Genomic DNA, 17,787 nt, shown 5'->3' with positions numbered 1-17,787 from the left:
TTTCCCTAATTTACCCTCGGCTAATTCGTACTAGTCTTTGTATTCACCTTCCATTAGAACCCTTGTTAAAGTCAGTATGCATTTCCCATGAAATCCTTTCCAAATGTGTCATGGTCCCAACTTCCAGCATTAACATGTCATGTAATCCGTCCTCACAACAAAAGTCAAAAGTTTGATTCCATATCGGTTTAGACTTTCATTTACAACCCTGGTTTTGTTCTTGATTTGGGCCTTCTTCATGATCAGAAGACGTAGGGGTCAGCCTTCCCCCTATATAAGTTGGGGGAAGGTCATCAGCTGATACCACGGTAATAGAAAGTACCCCTCATACTATTATTCTCTGTATTGTTGGTTTCACTTCCGTTTGGACTAACTTCTTTTCCTTCTGCCGAGTTTTTAAGAACTCTCTCTAATGAAGTCATTAGCTCATTCTGAGAAAAAGGGTTACTTAGCCCATTGTTCATGCCATTCGAGCAGTACAATAGCTCCAAGTTCTCCTGGCCCCTATTTTTCTGATCTCTCTGAATTTCCAAATTTTCACCAACTTCAACCAGATATCCTTCACTTTACCAGGCTCAAGCTCATTCAAACAGATATGGGAACATCCATTTAGTTCAGCTGACTGAAGCCTTTCATCGTCATAGATTTTACCACCAAGTGTTGTATCAATGGATCTTCGACTACGAACTCAAAATGCTCATTCCAACTTAGGTTCAAATCATTGTTAATTACTTTGCTCTTTTTCATTATGTCTCGTAGAGGGCGTACATATAAATACAACAAAAGGATCAGATTTTCCAATGAGATCTTTATTTGTTAATTCCTTTGCTTGAACAAGTTTAACCTCCAATACTCCTATAAGTTTCAGTTCAAGGTCACTATAATCCCAGGTAAAATGGGAATAACTTTTCTTGTTGCCATGTGATAGAGTCTTCAATAGAGTCCCGGATGGTTCCCTTAATTGCATCACAAAGGCCAGAAATTGCTGTCATATCACCACCAATTACTTTAAGCATAAAATCCAACTTTTTCTTCTGCCTTAGAGAATAGCATACAACTCCGAAGCAAGGAAACTCATCAACAAGTGGCCTGAAGATGACGTGAAAATACCAGTAAACCTAATGTTTTCACCTGCACTGGTAATGATACACCAACATAAGTCTTAATATCGAGTATTTTTCTAGGATTCCCATCCCATTACATCTCATTCCATAGGTATACCCTCACTTCCATCTTCAATAATAGAAATCCCTGTGAATTATAGACCAACTGTACCAAGACACAGGCCTATATTGTTCCAAAATGGGCTCCACACTTGACTTTATTAGTTCTGATGTTGCTTCATCCACATATGGCTAGATCTTTTCAAGATGAGAATTAAGACATGCCCACTTTTGGGCTCTTTGGTGATTAAATGATTGATTTATGCTTTAAAAGTTATAAGTTATAACTATCTGGCATTCTGTTATGAATTGACCTCAAATTGTTTTTTTTAATAGATGAAGAATGTGATGAAGATTAAAGAACGTGTTGTTGAAGAATTGTGGAGCCAGCTGAAAAGAAAGATTATATTTTTATTGTTGGTGCAGATCTAGAGACATTTTAACCTATGCAACTATTTCATTTTCTCAATTTTTAGGATTCGATAGATGTCGAACATGTCTGTTTTATAATATTATGTCGAACATCTATGCTATTCAGATCTTATGTTGAGCATGTATGTTTTTTTAGATATTGTGTTGAACACACATTTCTATGTAAGTTTTCCAATATGTTTTCGTTCATGGCAAAACAATTATGAAATTTTATATTAAATTTTTTATGGCTTATGAAAAAAAAAAGAAATGATACTAACATCCGGAACTGCTCGAGGAACATAAAAACTATATATAATTATTTGAAACTAAATTTGTGAAACAAACTTTGTCGTTAAATTTATTAAAAGCAACGAAAGAAATTTAAACTTGGTCGGTAAAAGTAATGTAATCAATGAAAGAATCTGACCACTAAAAGTACTTGTAACGATTGGAAATTGTGGTTTTACTTCAATGTTTTAAAGACCAAATGACCATTAACGAAGGGAATTTGTGGTTGTTAGTAAATGTAGCGACCAGATTTATCGTTGTCTCTAAGCAATAACTAACGACCGACTATGCAATCCGGTCGTTAACCTTTAACGACAGATCTTTTAACGACCGATGATGGCCAATTTTTTTCCGATCGTTATAGACCTTTAATGACTGGATATGGACTTTTAACGACATAATTTTCTTTCATTAAAAGTCATTTTTCTTGTACACCTCATCAATAAATTCTTGAGGATCTTCCTCGACCTTAGAAACATGAAACTCTAGAGGATTCATTCTAGTGTAGTCTCTCACTCTTGTTGTCGTCATACCCACATTTGGATTCACCGGGACCACAACTACCCTATTGGCTTGAGCCAACACTTGAAAAATGGCTCTAAAATCTGCATTAGTCACTTGTTCGACCAAAGGGTCAACCGAAACTTGAGGAGCTTGAGGAGGAGCTTCTCATTCAACATTCTCTCCCGCATTCATTCTAGCATAAGCCCTTAAAGTGGACACATCTTGTAGAGCATTAAATAAGGATTCGGAGAGAGCCATTATACAGTTAAACTTTTTCGTACAACCTTAGAGTAATGAAAGAAGTGGAATTCCCTGAACATCTTGTAGCCTCTCATTCATAAGTGTGGCGCGCTTCACACTCATGTAGGAGACTCTATTCGACGTGGCTTATGAGACTTTTTAGGACCTTTCTAAACCTTGTGCTTTAAATACAAAGTTGGTCACAACCCAAAGCATAACTTAGGAGTAACATGGCGTATAGGACCCCGAGGGGCCTTACACAAGCCACTTAACATACATCATACAATACAATAGAAATTTAAGAGATTTAAATGATAATTTCAACATATGTGCTTATAAAACATAGCAGAAGTCTAACATAGTCTCAAATTCATCTAGTACATTAAGAGTGATCGGGATGTAGCCTATAGATCACATATAATACTGAAAAGAAAAGCTATAATGAAATAAACTTTTGGTCCTCGAAACATAAGGACTCACCAATCTTCAATATCCTAATTGATCCCTAGCCACCTAAATGTGAATCTGGAACACCAGACACTACATTTGGAAGAATGTAGGCTAGAGTATGTGTTAGTACAAATATGTACCAAGTATGATAGCAATGCATAAGAGTATGAAAATAATGCTAAAAGGACCTTTTTGTGACATGCAATGACCAAACAAAAAACATGAAAAAGAGGGGTTAGAAAACATAATTCATAGAAACATGATCAATCCAAGCTAACATCTTTAATCAATTCACAAGATACTTCTAGAAGTAACCTTAGCTCATTATTGTAAGAGATTTACCTTTAACCGATATTGAGACCATATGAGCTATTAACATGGACTCCAGTGTCTACCCCACACCAAAAAGGGGTGTCCTACTTGCCAAGGTAAGACCATGCAATTCTAGCTTTTTATGGATCGACTAGTAGTGTGTATCTAGACAACCTATGATGGCACATAGTTTACAAGACATGGGTAATCGACAATTGTCCACTCAGTGCTAAGCATAATTCCTACGAAATGTTACTTAGTCTTAAAAATTCTTAACATTCATGAGACATGGGTAATCGTCGCTTGTCTTATCATTTTAGGTCATGGATAATCACTGCTTGCCTCATTATCCATGGAAGGGCACATCAAGTAACAAATCCAAGCTAAGTTTCATTAGAATAACTCCATAAGTCTTGATTCAATGCAGAAGAGAAGACCTTTCAACCTTATGAATATTTTATGTGAGAAATCCTTTCACAACAACAACGTTGGTGCTTCGATCTTTAAAGAAAGTCTTAAAGCATTTTCATTAATTTCATAAAAATATGCATATCCTCATAAGCTCATCTTTCATGATTCAAAAGCTTCATTATTTGAACAATTCTAGAAAACATGGATTTCACATGGGTTCAACTTAGAAATATGCAATTTCTTGAATTCATGCATAAAAAGACATCAATCAATCAATAATACAATAATTGACAAGAACCCATGAGATTGATTAAAAACCCTAACTTCTATTGGAGATTCTACCTTGTGAAAATGGGAGAATTAAGGAACCCTACAGAGGAAAGGACCTTATAGGCTAATACTATCATACCTTAATGCCAAGACCATACAATTAATGGCTAAATTGGAGACTTGACTTGAAACCCTAGTATTCTTCTTCAAGCTTTTAGAGAGAGAAATATTTGGGAGGATGGACTTGTTCTACTTTTAGGATGATAGAATGAATTCAATTAGAAGATTTTGGGGGTAAAAACATTTACATACGGCTCTAATTGAAGGTAAAATAACATAGTATTGGGTTAGAATAATTAGGAAAAGACCCAAAAGACCTTATTAAAAACAATTATCAACCTCACCAATGACCAGAAATATGGTGCATTGGTCTAACCACGGGCCATCCTGGTTGGTCGTTGCTGGGTTCAGAATCACTCAATTTTGGACCGCTATCGACGGAGCCCATGCACAATCTGTGGGTCCACCTACGGGCCGTGTACCTCCACCATAGGTCCCGACTTTTGGTTCTAAAATTTCTCTAAGTTTGTTACTCACCTACGAGACCTACCTACGATACGTGGATGGGATGACAGACCGTCGTGGTGAACCATATGAAAAATACTGAAATTTGACATTTTTGTGAAAAATTGGATTCACCAACCACGGTCCTACCTACGGACTGTCTGCCAGACCACGGAGCGTTGGTGGCTCCATTAGTTTTGGCACAAGATCCTACAGGCCTGCAATTTTCCCATCTTTTCTAATCCGAGGTTAAATAGACAAACTTAATATAAAGCTTTGGTTATGAATTATCGCAAATAAACTAAAATCAAAGAAAAATCAAGAGTTAACAAGAAATCTAGGGGTGCGGGGATCTGAATTTGATACCACATAGGGGTAACAGTGCTTCTCTATAGTGATAAACATTCATGAATAAACTAAGTAATCTTCATTGATGCTAATCATCTCTGGATCACAAAGCATACATGCAAAGAATCTCCTTTCAATTTCATCTAAATGCCAATCCTAAACAACTGAATACCTTACTCTATTCTCCTTTCAATAATTGGGCAAATCGATCAAACCCATAACCTGTCTTCCAAGCAAGTCATAGATATCAAACCTAAATTGCTAGTATTGATCAGCCATTTCAATATATCTCTTCAGAACATCAACTTTAGATTGGCAGTAGGAATTAAATTTTCAACCTTAACCCTTGAGTTAACCCCATGGTAATTTGACTAAATTCATGCGTGAACAACAACAAAACTGAACATAGCATAATATCCACTACATTAAATTAGCACCCAACCCCATTTCCCTAGATCTTGGAGTTTTAACGACCCATCACAAAAAGTAAAGAAATTATACCTTCTATGAAAGAAGCCATGGGTAACTTGAAATAAAGAAATTAAGAGTAGACCCACTTTAGATTCAACTTTAATTTATCAAAATTTAACACCAAGTTGTAAATCCCAAGAGCTAGTAAGTTTTTTTCAAAGGTAAAGTGTTCTTAGACTCTCTCTACTCACTTTTTGATCAACTCTCCAAATCAAAAACCTCTCTAAAAATTATATCCTTTGTGCTATTTATACTTTCCCAAAATTTGGCCCAAAATCCACTTTGTAACCGACTCAACGACAATAGTTGGGTTCACAAAACTTGCTCAGTGAATTGCCTTATTTTTCTCAGCTCACCTTGTGATAATCTAGGCTTCAGGTGTTTAAACCTCAGCTGGTGAATTTGATTGAGTCGGCCCATCACTCTCGAAAATCACAAAGTACCACCTTGTTTGCCTTTCAAGCATTGCATCTTTTCTTGGCACACAGTCACATTAGGCGATGTTCATCTGGGTTACCATTCTCGTTCGGTGTATGACCATCTTTACTGGAGTCCGCTGACCTTATTTGCTAGACATTAGTGTTTTGCACTGTCAACTAGCGTGAGGTCATTCTAAGTTGGCTATCCGTCCATCATTTTAGGCGATCAACGATATTCATTTTGCTCTTATTTTTGTATTTATTTATCATTCTTTCAAACAAAAGTCTTTGCCTTGTCCAATTCCCCTTATAATGGCAAATCATCAACATTTGATTAGAAAAGGACAAAATTAGGAATTGAGGACACTAATTATTGTGCTACATGCTCCGTAAATGACTGTAAATCAACCACTCATCCATAATTGCTTTGGTTTTTGAAAGAGTGGACACTGCTTGAGGGATTGCCCATCTAGAAATTACAAGAGAAGGGATGGTAGGCAAGCTCTACGAAGTAGTTCGAGATCAAGTGCTCCAAAGAAAAACTAGTTGTATGCACTCCAAACTTGTCATAAGCAAGAGTGTTCTTCGAAAGTTTTTACCGGTACATTCAACGTCTTTCATCATGATATTTATGCTTTACTTGATCCCGATGCTACCTTGTATTTTGTGAAGCCATATGTGGTGATCAGGTTTGATGTTCTTCTAGATGTTTGTTACACCTTTTTTGGTCTGTACTCCTATTGGTGAATCTATTGTGGCTAAGAGAGTTTATAGAAATTTTCATGTCTCATGATACAAAAGAGTCACTCATATTGATCTTGTCGAGCTTGATATGCTAGATTTAGATGTTACTTTTGGTATGGATTGGCTCCATTCTCGTTATGTATCTATTAATTGTACAACCGAGTGGTCAAATTTCAATTTACAAATGAGCCCGTCCTAAAGTGGAAAGAGGGAAATTGTATGCCTAAATGTCAAGTTGTTTCTTGTCTTAAAGATAGAAAAACAATTTCTAAGGGTTACATATATCATCTTGTTCATGTAAGGGATACAGATTCTGAAAGCCCTACTCTTGAGTCGGTCGTTGTTGTGAATGAGTTTCCAAAAGTATTTCACGATGATCTACCAAATGACTTTCCTCCCAATAGTGAAATAGACGTCGGTATTGACCTTCTCCCATATATGCAACCTCTCTCTATCCCTCATTATCGTATGGCTCCGACAGAACATAAGTAATTGAAAGAGTAATTGAAAAATTTGTTGGATAAAGTTTTCATCTAATTGAGTGTCTCTCCATGGGGTGTTCCAGTTTTATTTGTTCATAAGAATGATGGTTCACTTCGCATGTGTATTGATTACCAACAGTTTAAAAAGGTTACCATTAAGAATAAATACACTATTCCAATGATAGATAATTTATTTGATTAACTCCAAGGAGAAAGCTACTTCTCTAAGATCTACATTCGGTCGGGTTATCATTAATTGAGGATAACAGAATATGACATTTTGAAGATGCCTTTTCAAACTCGTTATGGTCATTATCAATTTTTGGTAATGTAATTTGGGTTGACTAAAACTCCAGCTGCATTTATGGATTTGATGAATATGGTGTTTAGACAATACCTTGATCATTTGAGTATTGTGTTGCAAGTCCTCAAGGAACAACAACTATTTGCAAAGCTTAGAAAATGTGAAATTTGGTTGAGCCCCAAGGTTTTTCTTGATCAGATTTTTTCTGGTACATGTATTGAGGTCGATCCTAAGAAGAAGGATGTTGTTAAGAGTTGTCCTAGACCTCTATCCCCTTTGGATATTCAAAGTTTCTTGGGTTTGACAGGTTATTATAGGTTTGTTAAAGTATTTTCTTCAATTGCTTCACCATTGACTACATAGACCCAAAAGAAAGTTAAGTTCTTATGGTCGGAAGCCTGTTTGAAACACCCCAAATTTGAGTAAAGGGAATAGCATATGAAAACTCCAAGATGTCATCCCGCAGGGACCAACCACGACACGTAGTTAGACCACACCCCGTAGGTGGCCTCATAGATAGATCCCCTGGAAACTGCCTAAGGCAGAACCACGCCACGACCTACTCCCCGTGGATGGGTCCACGGCCTGTGGTTGGGGGAGTCATGGGTGGCAAAGAAAATCTCTGACACCAAACTACGATTGACTAGGACGGACCATAGGTCAATCCACAGTTCGTCAGTCGTGGTCTCGTGGGTCAGGCCTTGACAGTTATTTTAGGGACTTATGGGTCTTTTCCAATTTAATTAGAATTAAGTGTTGTTTTGACAAAACCTAGACAAGATATATAAGTATTTTAGACCCCTAAATTCACCCATTTAAGTCATTCTCTCACTTCCCAAAAGAAAAAACACAAAACTATCTCTCAAATATTCTCTCTCTAGAAGTTGGACGAAGAAGGAGGAAATTGAAGCTAAGTTAAAGTCAAGTCTTCAATCTTCAAGTTTGTGAGGGATTTGTAATCAAGGTATGATAGATTTTCATCCATGGAGTCCTCTAGAATTCCCCAATTGTGAAGTTTAAATCCCTATTTTTTAGGGTTTCTTCCAATGTTATGGGTTATGATGAATGTTGACCCAATTAAGTAGGTAATGATTTTTTATGATTGAACTGGTGGGATTACATGTTTTTAGGATTAGATTACATGTACTCATGCCTATTCCATGTTTCTAACCTAGAATTTATGAAATTGGATTTTATGCCTTGAATGGAAACTTTACGGGTTTAGACATCTCCTTACATTATTGGTGTATTATGACGAGAATTGCTTTCGATTGAAGCATATATAATGCCTATGATGATTAATTGCTTGAGAGTAGAACATAGATGATGATAAAGAGATGAGATGCTTTGAGAGTAAAGCCTAGGCTATGAATTATCGTTTGTTGATGTTGTAGTATGGAAGGGATACTTCCTACAATGAATTGTTAAGCATGGTTGCATGAATGTGAAAGGTTTACTCACATGCATGATTCTAGGTTGAAAGGATTGCTCACCTAAAATAAATCTAGACTAAAATGCTAAATAAATGATGAGGCTAGAGGCAACTACCTTTGACCTCTATATATTAAGGATATGAGGTGATTTCTCATATTTAATTGAATTGAACAAGAGGCGATTCCCCACGTTCTTATTATGATAAATGGACATGGAGGCGAGTAGACATGATCCTTGTGAAATGATATGGAGGTGAGTACCCATGTCATATGATGAGATTGTGGAGGCCAGTACCCATGATCTTAAAGTATGTAAGGCAAGAGGCAAATACCCATTAGCCTTTGAAAGCTAGACAAAGAGGCGAATACCCATGTATTTAAATGTAAGTATGAACGATATGATTATGTTATGAAGATGAATTGCTTTGAGTGTTGCTAGATATGCCTTCCATGATGTAAGCTTGACTAGAGGTGGATGACCCAAGCATTGGCTAAGGTTAGTGAGGCTACTTAAGGAAGTGTTCCTCTTTCATTATGATGCTTATTATACCTTGATTATGCTTATGTCTTATGTCTTATGTTGACTAATGTTTATGTCTATGTTGTTTATGCTAGCAATCATATTTAGAACATTTTTGTACTAACGCATACTCTTGCCTATATTATTATCAAATGTAGGGTCCGGCTATCTTCATTCACACACTTGTGGCTAGGTTCTTAGTTTATCAAGAAAGTGAAGATTTGGTGAGTCCTCATAGCATTCGAGGATTGATCACCCTTTTTTCTCTATGATGTCTTTCTTTTATGTTGGACTATTTTATGGGATGCGTCCCAAGATCTTTTATCTCTTATGTTTGATGGTTTGAGACAATGATGTTAGACTACCGCTCATTTTATGAAAGACTTTGATTGTGTTGAAATGTTTTAAATTTCGCAACATTTTCTTATGCTTTATGTTATGATATTATAAGTATCTTGTATGAGGCCACTCGGGGTCTTATATGCCTTGTTACATCCAGGGGGTACCCCTGGGTCGTGACAAACTTGGTAATCAGAGCACAAGGGTTAGAATGGTTTTAGGATGTCTTTGTATGTGTATTGATTATCAACAATTGAATAAGGTGACCATCAAGAACAAGTATCCTCTTCTAAGGATAGATAATTTATTTGACCAACTTCAAGGGGCAAGTTATTTCTCTAAGATTGATCTCCGATCAGGCTATCACCAATTGAGGGTGAAAGAAGAAGATATTCCAAAAACGGCCTTTAGAACCCACTATGGTCATTATCAGTTTTTGGTTATGTCCTTTGGTTTGACTAATTCTCCGGCCGCCTTTATGAACTTGATTAATAGGGTGTTTAGAGAATACCTTGATATGTTTGTAATTTTGTTCATAGATGATATTCTAATTTACTCAAAAAGTGAGAATGAGCATATTGATCATTTGAGGATCGTATTGCGAATCCTTAAGGATGAACAACATTATGCAAAGTTTATCAAATGTGAATTTTGGTTAAGGTCCATTGGTTTCTTAGGCCATATTGTTTTAAGCAAGGGTATTAAAGTGGATATGATTAAGATAGATGTGGTCAAGAGCTGGCCTAGACCTCTATTAGCGACATATATTAGAAGTTTCTTGGGTTTGGCCGGTTATTATAGAAGGTTTGTTGAGGGGTTTTCCTCCATTGCTTCTGATTTGATGACTTTTACTCAAAAGAAGGCCAAGTTCATATGGTCTGAGGCTTGTGAGAAAAGGTTCCAAGAGTTGAAAAACAGACTTACTTCTGCTCCAGTGTTGACTTTACCAGAAGGTATGGATGGCTTTGTGGTATATTATGACGCCTCTAGAGTGGGGTTGGGATGCGTGCTTATGCAAAATAGTAAGGTGATTGCCTATGCTTCAAGGAAACTAAAGGTTCATGAGAAGAACTATTCTACCCACGACCTTCAATTAGCGGCTTTGGTATTTGCCTTAACGATATGGAGGCATTATTTGTATTAGGCCCATGTTGATGTTTTCACCGATAATACAATTTTACAATATGTGTTTACCCAAAGGGACTTGAATCTTCGCCAAAGAAGGTGGCTCAGATTATTGAAGGACTATGATATGAGTGTTATTTATCACTCCGGTAAGGCAAATATAGTAGCGGATGCTCTTAGTCGACTATCGATGGGTAGTGTTGCACATGTTAAGGATGATAGAAAAAATTTAGCTCGGGATGTCCATAGATTAGCCCGATTGGGTGTACGATTGGTAGACTCCGCCAAGGGTGGTATAATGATTTATAAAGGGTTGAAATCATCTTTTGTAGTGGATGTTAAAGAAAAGCAATGCCTTGATCCGACTTTGGCAAAAATGAAAGAAGTGGTACTTAGAAAGTCCATTAAGGATTTCTTTTAAGGGGAAGATGGTGTCCTTAGATTTGAAGATCAGTTATGTGTTCCGAATGTTCATGACTTGAGGGAACAGATCTTGACAGAAGCCCATAGTTCTCGGTATTCTATTCACCCAAGAGCCACCAAGATGTACTGGTATTTGCAGGAGATCTATTGGTGGAATGGGATGAAGAAGGATATAGCGGGATTTATGGCCAAGTGTCCAAATTGCCAACAAGTGAAGGTTGAGCATCAGAAACCGGGAGGTTTATCCCAAGATATTAGCATTCCTACTTGGAAGTGGGAAGACTTTAATATGGACTTTATAGTTTGTTTGCCTCGCTCCTAGCGCCAACATGACTCTATTTGGGTGATAGTAGATCGGATGACGAAATCAATTCATTTCCTCCCTGTCAAAGTCCCCTTCTCAGTGGAGGACTGTGCCAAATTTTACTTAAGAGAAATGGTAAGGCTATATGGAGTACCTTTGTCCATTATTTCTGAATGTGGTACCCAATTCACTTCTCAGTTTTGGAAATCTTTCCAAAAGGGTCTTGGCACTAAGGTTAAACTTAGCACAACTTTTCACACACAAATCGATGGGCAAGTAGAATGAACAGTCCAAAAATTGGAAAAAATGTTAAGGGCTTGCATGATTGATTTCAAGGGACATTGGGATGGCCATTTGCCTTTGATCGAATTTGCCTATAATAATAGCTACCATTCTAGTATTAGTATTGCTCCATTTGAGGCTTTTTATGGTAGGAGGTTTATATCTTCTATAGGATGGTTTGAGGTGGGTGAAGTTGCCTTGATAGGACCCGAGTTGGTTCATGAGGCTATTGAGAGAGTTCGACTCATTAGAGAGAGGTTGAGAACTACCCAAAGTCGACAAAAGTCTTATGCTGATGTTAGAAGATGGGAACTTGAATTTGATGTGCTTGATTGCGTTTACTTGAAAATCTCACCCATAAAGGGTGTAATGAGGTTTGGTAAGAAATGGAAGCTTAGTCCCCAATTTGTAGGCCTATATCAAATTCTGAGGCCTGTTGGTAAGGTTGCATATGAGCTTGATTTTCCCAATGAGTTGGCATCGGTGCATCCAATTTTCCATGTCTCTATGTTGAAAAAGTGTGTTGGAGATCCGACATCCATAGCCCCTTAGAAGGGTTAGGAGTTGATGAAAGCCTTTCTTATGAGAAGGTACCGCTTGAGATTCTGGACAGGCAACTAAAGAAATTAAGGAACAAGGAAGTTTCTTCCATAAAGGTGCTATGGAGGAATCACCTAGTTGAGGGTGCTACTTGGGAGGCCAAGGCCGATATGATGTCTCGATATCCTCATCTTTTCCCTCCTATTCTAGCTTAGGTAATGAGTTCCTCTTGGTTTGCTTATGTTTGAAGTCATATGTGTTTTATGGGTTTCCATGATTTTCTTAAATTTGCATGTTCATGAAAAAGCTTCAGTTTTGAAAGAAAATGGCCTTTTGATTTATTTTCCTCATGTTGTTGTGCAATTAGTATGAGTTGCCTATAGACTTCATGAGATGATTTATAGAGCATGCCTTAACTTGGAGTAGAGATTTCCTCGAATTCGTGCTTTGTGTAAAAATTGCATTTAGGCTCCATGAGATTGTGTAGAGCATTGCTTTTGAGTTTGGAGATGATAGTTCCTCCTTGAATATGAAAAAGGTTAAAATTTCATACATGTTGGGTTTTTAGATGTAGTTCCTACTTCTATATGGTGCATTGGATATATTTAGCTTATAGTTGATGATTCCTCTTTGGTTGTGTGTATATAGATGTGTTGCTAGTCTTGAGTCGTTTCCTTTAAGAAGTGCCTAGAATGCCATTTAAGGATGAATGTTTGCAAGGGGGATAAATTGTAACACCCTGAATTCGAGTAAAGGGCATAGCATGTTAAAAACTACAAGATGTCACCTCTGAGGGACCAACCACGGCACGTGGGTGAGACCATGCTCCATAGGTGGCCCTGTAGATGGATCTTCTTGAAGCTGCCTAAGGCTGAACCATGCCAGGACCCACACCCCGTAGATGGATCCATAGCCCATTGTTAGGGGTGTCATGGATGGCAAAGAAAATCTCTAACACCAAACCACGCTTGACCAGGACAGACCATAGGTCCATCCACGGTCCGTAAGTCGTGGTCTCGTGGGTCAGACCTGGACCGTTATTTTAGGAACTTAAGGGTCTTTTCTAGTTTTAATTAGAATTAAGTGGTGTCGTTTTCACTAAACCCAGACAACCTATATAAGTATTTTAGACCCCTAAATTCACCCATTTAAGTCATTCTATCAATTCCTAAAAGAAAAACCCAAAACTCTCTCTCAAATATTCTCTCTCTAGAAGTTGGAAGAAGAAGGAAGAAATTGAAGCTAAGGTCAAGTCAAGTCTTCAATCTTTAAGCTTGTGAGGGCTTTGTAATCAAGGTATAATGGATTTTCATCCATGTATTCTTACCATCCAATAAGTCCTCTAGAATTCCCCAATTGTAAAGTCTAAATCCCCATTATTGTTAGGATTTCTTCCAATGTTGTGGCTTATGATGAATGTTGACCCAATTGAGTGGGTAATGATTTTTTATGATTGAATTGGTAGGATTACATGTTTTTAGGATGATATTACATGTACCCATGCCTATTCCATGTTTCTAACCTAGAATTTATGAAATTGGGTTTTATGCCTTTAAGGGAAACTTTATGGGTTTAGATATCTCCTTATAGGATTGATGAATTATGACTAGAATTTCTTTAAATTGAAGCATATATGATGACTAGGATGATTAATTGCTTGAGAGTAGAGCATAGATGATGATCATGAGATGTGATGCATTGAGAGTAAAGCCTATACTATGAATTATTAATTGTTGATGTTGTAGTATGGAAGGGATACTTCCTATAATGAATTGTTAAGCATGATTGTATGAATGTGAAAGGTTTACTTACATGAATGATTCTAGGTTGAAAGGATTTCTACCCTAAAATGAATCTAGCCTAAAATGCTAAATAAATGATGAGGCTAGAGGCAACTACCCTTGACCTCCATATGTTAAGGATATAAGGTGATTTCCCATACTCTTTAGAATTGAACAAGAGGTGATTCCCCACGTTCTTAATATGAAAAATGGACATGGAGGCGACTACCATGATCTATATAAATGATGTGAAGGCGTTTACCCATGTCATATGATATAATTGTGGAGGTGAGTACCCATGAACTTAAAGTAAGTAAGACAAGAGGCAAATACCTATTAGCCTTTCAAAGCTAGGCAAAGAGGCAAATACCCATGTTTTTAAAAGTAAGTATGAACGATATGATTATGTTATGAAAATGAATTGCTTGGAGTGTTGCTAGATATGTCTTCCATGATGTAAGCTTGACTAGAGGCGAATGACCTAAGTCTTGGCTAGGTTAAGTGAGGCTACTTAAGGAAGTATTCCTCTTTCATTCTGATGCTTATTATGCCTTGATTATGCTTATGCCTTATGTTTTTGTTGACTAATGCTTATGTCTATGTTGTTTATGCTAGCCATCACATTTAGTACATTTTTGTACTAACACATACTCTTGCCTACATTCTTATCAAATGTAGGGTCCAGCGATATTGATACACACAATTGTGGCTAGGTTCTTAGTTGATCAAGGAAATGAAGATTTGGTGAGTCCTCATAGCATTCGAGGATTGATCACCCTTTTTTCTATATTATGTGTTTCTTCTCATGTTGGACTATTGTATGGGCTGCGTTACAATATCTTTTATCTCTTATGTTAGATGGTTTAAGACAATGATGCTAGACTTCTGCTCCTTTTATGAAAGACTTTGATTGTGTTGAAATGTTTTAAATTTTTGCACCATTTTCTAATGCTTTATGTTATGATGTGTTAAGTGGCTTGTATGAGGCCTCTCGGGGTCTTATAGGCCTTGTTACATCCAAGGGGTACCCCTGGGTCGTGACACTATGAGAAGAGTTTCCAATAATTGAAAGAGAGTCTTACCTCTGCTCCGATATCGACTTTACATAAAGGGCTTGATGGGTTTGTTGTTTACTATGATGCTTCAAGGAAGGGACTAGGGTATTTCCCCATGCAAAATGGAAAGGTTATTGTCTATATTTCAAGGCAACTTTAAATTCATAAAAAAGAACTACCTAACGGATGATTTGGAACTAGCGGCATTTGTGTGTGCCTTAAATATACGGAGCCATTACTTATATGGTGTCCATGTTGTTGTTTTCACCGACCACAAGAGTTTGCAATATTTGTTCAAGCAAAAAGATCCAAATCTTCGCCAAAGGTTTTTGCTAGAGTTTCTTAAGGGTTACGACATAAATGTTCTATATCACCCCGGTAAGGCGAATGTAGTGGCAGCTTCTTTTAGTTGATTATCAATAGGTAATGTTGCTCATGTTGAGGAAGGTAAAAAGTATTTGGTTCATCATGTTCATTTATTGGCCCGATTAGGTGTTCGGTTGGTTGATTCCAATGAAGGTGGCATTATGGTTCATAATGGTTCAAAATTACCTTTTCTGTCAGATGTCAAAGCAAAGCATGGTCTTGACCCGATCTTTATTAAGTTAAAGGAAGTGGTGCTTAAAAAGTTCGTTGAAGATTTCCCTCAAAAATAAGATAGTGTGCTTCGATATCAAGGTCGTTTGTGTGTTCCCAATGTTGACGACTTGAAAGACCGAATCTTATTAGAAGCCTATGGTTCTCGATATTCCATTCACCTAGGAGCCACCAAGATGAACCGTGACTTATGAGAGGTCTATTGGTAGATTGGGATTAAGAAGGATGCTATGGAATTTGTTGCTAAGTGTCCTAACTGTTAACAAGTAAAAGTTGAGCATCTAAATTTGTGACGTTTGTCCCAAGTTATTAGTATTCCTACTTGGAAGTGGAAAGATCTGAATATTGACTTTATTGTTGGTTTACCCTACACCTGGTGGCAACATAACTCGATTTTGGTTATTGGGGACCATATGACGAAATTGGCTCATTTCATTCCTGTCAAGGTTTCTCATTTGATGGAAGATTACACTAAGTTGTACTTAAAGGAAATTGTCAGGTTGCACTGAGTACCCATATCCATTATCTTTGATCGTGCTACCTAATTCACTTTTACGTTTTGGAAATCTTTCCAAAAAGTTCTTGGTACTCGTGTTAAGCTTAGTACAACCTTTCATCCTCAAACTGATGGGCAAGCAGATCATACTAATAAAACTTTCAAAAATGTGTTGAGAGCTTGTGTGATAGACTTCAAAAGGTAATAGGGATGATCATTTTCCTTTCATTGAGTTTTCTTACAATAATAGTGATCATTCAAGAATTGGTATGTCTCTATTTGAGGCTCTTTATGGTATGAGGTGTAGATATCCTTTATGTTAGTTTGAAGTTGGTGATATTGCTTTGATGTGTTCCCAATTGGTACATGAGGCTATAGAGAAAGTTTAGCTTATTATGGAAAGGTTGAAAAAATGGATCAAAGTCGACAAAACTCTTATGTCGATATTAGAAGGAGAGACCTTCAGTTTGATGTACATGATTAGGTCTACTTGAAAATTTCACCCATGCAGGGTGTAATAGGGTTTTGAAAGAAAGGGAAGCTTGGTCCATGTTATGTGGGCCCTTATAAGATTTTGAGGTGCTTGGGAGGCCAACGCCTATATGATGTCAATCCAACCTACTCTAGGTTGATGTATTTAGTTTATCATGGTCCATCCCCATGTCTTAGTCATTCTCATGTTTCCTCATGCATCCATGCTCATGAAAAATTGCTTTCGAGATTTTGATTTAGCTTTGATAGATTTCTTCATGTTTCTGTGCATTTTGGTATGATTTTGCATGTATACCTTATGAAATGATGTTTGGAAAAATATTATAGCTTGGAGTTGATGTTTCTCCTTGATTATGTGTTGTTGAAAAAGTTACATTCTTTTTGGGTTGTAATATTTATTCCCCGACTCTCTTTGTATTACATTGAGTCTCATTCGAGGATGAATGTTCCTAAGGGGAGAGATAATGTAAATCAAACACTCCTCAACTTGGTCATGTGCCTATACGGATCTTCTGAAGCCATACTAGAAAATAAACCCCTCGCTGTAAGCATTTGCATCAAACTGCAAGTCACCACAAATGTATGCCCTGGAGATAGATGAGGGAGAACAATGGGTCCTTCAGATTCGACAATGTTGAATTCGACCATGTAATTATCACGCAGTCTTGGTTCAAGTAGAGCATGCACCCTCAATGCATCTCCAAGTAGATTATCACCCTGAACCTGAACATTCTCATTATTCACTTGGTCCTCAGGTTCCTCTATGATTGGGTTATCACGGACCCCTTGATTATTCATCTTTCTCAAAGTTTTGCTCAAACTTCATTTCCTAATGACAATCTTGAAGTAACGCAAGAGACTATGAGAAGCAAATCAGGTTTCTAATCTTATTTCATTTTCTTAGTATGAAAATTTTATTATTGTTAGACGATTTAGGTTGTATAATCTTTTAATTGTAGCAAAGGAGAATGGGCAGAGGATTACATCGATGTGCTCTGGTAAAGGAAGTAGTGTTC

General features: G+C 37.1%; 1 protein-coding gene and 1 pseudogene across 2 annotated transcripts in view; both read right to left on the bottom strand.

Moving 5' to 3' along the window:
* Positions 1–17,787, bottom strand: part of LOC125823741 (ABC transporter I family member 6, chloroplastic) — a 377,846-nt gene that overhangs the window by 121,520 nt on the left and 238,539 nt on the right. The gene's annotated exons all lie outside the window — the stretch shown is intronic.
* On the bottom strand, positions 31–17,569 carry LOC125823594 (synaptotagmin-5-like; annotated as a pseudogene).

Source organism: Solanum verrucosum, unplaced genomic scaffold, assembly GCF_900185275.1.
Source record: "Solanum verrucosum unplaced genomic scaffold, falcon-dt-bn FXZP01000093.1, whole genome shotgun sequence".
Lineage (NCBI taxonomy): Eukaryota > Viridiplantae > Streptophyta > Magnoliopsida > Solanales > Solanaceae > Solanum > Solanum verrucosum.
This window is presented reverse-complemented; position numbering and strand designations above follow the sequence as displayed.